The sequence below is a fragment of the Mugil cephalus genome, chromosome 7, assembly GCF_022458985.1.
Source record: "Mugil cephalus isolate CIBA_MC_2020 chromosome 7, CIBA_Mcephalus_1.1, whole genome shotgun sequence".
Taxonomy (NCBI): Eukaryota; Metazoa; Chordata; class Actinopteri; order Mugiliformes; family Mugilidae; genus Mugil; species Mugil cephalus.
In genome coordinates this window covers 19,948,809-19,952,454 of record NC_061776.1, presented here as the reverse complement: position 1 = coordinate 19,952,454, position 3,646 = coordinate 19,948,809, and positions in this window count along the sequence as shown.

Below are 3,646 nucleotides of genomic sequence, written 5' to 3'. Positions count from 1 at the left end.
CTCACTCTCGGTGTTGGACGCTCACATCCTCGCACGCAGGGCGATTGGCCAATGTGTGCAGAGAACTGAGGGGGGGAGTAAAAGCTTAAACATTAAACCTGAACCGCCCCTGTGCTGGTGCTGACTGGCACTACTAGGTTAATCTGTGGGAGACATAGAGAGGCTGAAACTGGAGAACAGAAGTGAGGAGGTGGTGAGCTAACCTGAAATGCTGCATGTAACGACACAGGTAAAGGCCTGGAGCACATGCACACATATAGTAGATGCTGTGGCGACAGGAAAATTATGAAAAGTGGATGATCTAGAAATTAATGTTGCTTTTGTGACGCCTGAGAAAGTGTAGCAGTACTTAAAGTATTACAGATGCCACTTTATCAGCAACGTTTCCATTTGATATCAGCAAGACTTTATCGATTAAATCTCGCATCTGGCATCTGTGAAATACTGCTTCATCATCCCGTTGTTTATGAATAATTCATTCTCACCTCAGCTGTGTCATATTGTGTTACACAGAGAGCTGAATGTTTGGCACTAGAGGGCAGCAGGCTCCTGCGGTTCTCCATGGCAATTCACCACCTCTCTCTCCCACTCCTCTCGGTCGGTCCCTTTTATCCAATTTACCAGCACTCTCTTCCCCACTTACCTGCTTTCTGATGCATTCATGTTCTCAATCCCACCCCTGCAAACACATCATCTAAAACCTGTGTTCAGATTCTTTTGGTCGTGTTTTTGCAGTGATGTGTAAAAAATACAGTAGCAGGTCAATTCACAAAATACACTGATTTGTCATGTTTTTTTTTTTTTTTTTTTTCATGATGTAAACTGCAGGCTGTGGTTGTAATATAACCATCATCTGCCTAGTCTTACTGCATCTCTTCCCTGTAATCAGTCACACTGTGCTACATGTCTGAGATTTAACCCTCCACGTCTGACTCCAGGAATCATTGCCAGTGTATAACATGACGTCACTCTGTGGCAGTGACTCTTCCAAAACAGTGAGGATTTTCATGTAGAGCAAGCTCGGGGCAAGGGCATCCGTAGTCCACCACCCACCGCCCTCCAGAAAACACACACTGCAGCACTCGTAGTCGAAACAGTACAGTAAACACATAATGCAGCCCACTCTCTCAAGTGAGTCCCACCAGTATCCTTGGCCCGGGGCTAACTCATCTAGTTCTGGCGTGCATGTCCTCTGCTGGCACAGGTTTCTGCTCAGCTGCGAGTAATAGGCCTATGTAGAGCAATGCAAGATCACGTATGTTGTGTAAAGTAAATGTCTAAAGATCATGTGAACCTTCTGGTCCCGTGGAATAATTGACATAAATCATAGCTCAAATACATGTTGGATCAGTTAAATTAATTTGTCTGTTTTTCTTACGATAAACCGTATTATCAAACTCTATGAAAGAGTGATCTAAATGTTAAATTGGAAAACAGCTCGGATGCGATCTATTCACTCTTTTCAGAGCATTAAATAGACTTATGCCACTCTGTCTGTAGGCTAAACATGAAGCTACAGTTAGCCCATTAGCGTGAGTTGAAAGCTTTGCTAACAGCTCTGTGGGGCTGTACTGAGACGCAATGGAGTGTTGAGCAAAATGCTAACATACTGTGTTTGAATTTGAACATCTGCCAATTAACACTGAGCACAAACCAAAGCTGACGCCCAAGAGAATGTTAACTTCACTTTTTAGTTAGTTAAAGAAATGGATAATTTACACATTTGACAGCGTTACTGAAAGATTCATCCAAGCTAAGCTAAGCTAACATTCTCCTGCCTTGACATAATAAATAACCAGCTTTCTCTCCTTATTTTCACCAATCATAGTCTTGCTTTTATTTCTTCTAAATTTGTAACATACTAACAACACTATGACTGCCTTGAAAATGAGAATTTTACACTATTAATCTGTGATTTACATTCACCATTTAGATCTTGTTTAAATGCATTTATCTTCCTGTTTTCCTACTTTGGCTTTTGTTGTTGAAAACACTGTATGTGGTGTTACGGTGTTAATTCCTTCACATGACTGGACAAATAAATATAGACATCGCAAAGACATAATGAAAAGATGAGTAATAATGACATTTTTGCCAAACATATGATGAAATTATGAAGAAAACCTTATACAACTAAATTAGAATATGTTCATTAACCACAAACTTCTGCCTTTTCTGAACTGGTCCCCAAATGACTCACAACTGGTGAAGTCTGACCTTATTAAAAATTTCCACTTGATTGTAAATAGTACAAGAGGGCGTCATTCGTACGATCTCTTGTTGTGAACGTGGGAAACGTGACCCCAGCCAAAGGCAGCTGAAGTCCCATGCCATTCTATCAAGTTCAAGATGATCAAGTGTTAACAACGCAGATGAGAGATGATAATCTCAATCTATGCAAAAGAAAAAACTGTACTTGAAGTATGAATCTAGATTTTGAATATCGAGCCTTGGCCTCAATGATTCTGTCAAGTGAATGACACCAAGTCTGGAGTCATGGGAATCTGTATACATCATGCATAATGTATGCTGAGTGTACACATGCACATACACACTGAAGGTATATACATGAACAGTTTCATGGTTCAAGTCCTGACACATGGCCCGGGTTTTTTTTTTTTTTTTGAAAGTGCGCCTACAGACAACCTCATTTGTATCAATTCACCCTGCCTCAGATCCCTAAGAGACAGAAATGGGCAACAGACGAAAAGATAGAGATAAACACAGATGGAAAGACAGAAAGAGAGAGAGAGAAAAAAAACATTGGACGCTGAAATAAATGACACTCAAAAACCATTTGGTGGAATGAAATGGCCCTTCACACCCACTCTCACCCACCACACAGTGCCTTAAAATGGCCCAAAAAACAAAAACAAAAAAAAACACACAGAAATCGATACTCCTGTTCAGTCTGATATGCCCAAGTGTATGCCAAACCATCTTATTTGAAAGCGATAAAGAAGGGCATTAGGCATAATGCTACTCACTCCCTCCCAGGTCAGACGGAGAGAAAAGCAGGGCCTGTAACAAATTCAATAAATGGATGAAATACTTCCTCCTGCCTGCCACAAGCTGTCCTCAAAGGGCCTTTTCACACCGTGGGGTGATCCTCAACACCCTGCAAGCTGATTCCTCCATCTGTCCTTCCCCTCTCCAAGGGTCATCTGTAGCCCTGTGCAACCTGCTTCCCTCCCTTCTCTCACTGTGGGCTGATATTCAGTTCCCTCTAGGGGAAGCAGCCGGTAACTTGATGCCTTCCTTTCTTACCTTTAAAACTTAAGCACAGGAATAAGTAGTAGCTGGATGAATTACAGTACCTGTGCCAACTCAGGGATGTTGTTAGAGAAGGAAATGATGGAAGACATTTACCTTCTCAGTTAACCATTAACTCTTTTTTTTTTGTTGCATAGCCTTGCGCTTTAAAACGCACATACAAAGTCAAAGATGGTCTTTATATTTACTCTGTTCTCAGAGCCTCGCTGGGGGAGGGGGGGGCGACTCCCCGTGTTTCCACTGCTGTATGTCTTTGGGGTTGTGTAGCAACAACTGCAGGGTGACTGACTCTGCCATTCTTGCGGGATATCGGTCGGCTGCCAAGTCCCTCCTGATTTGGGTGTAATTAACCAGGCTGAGCCTTGTTTGTGCA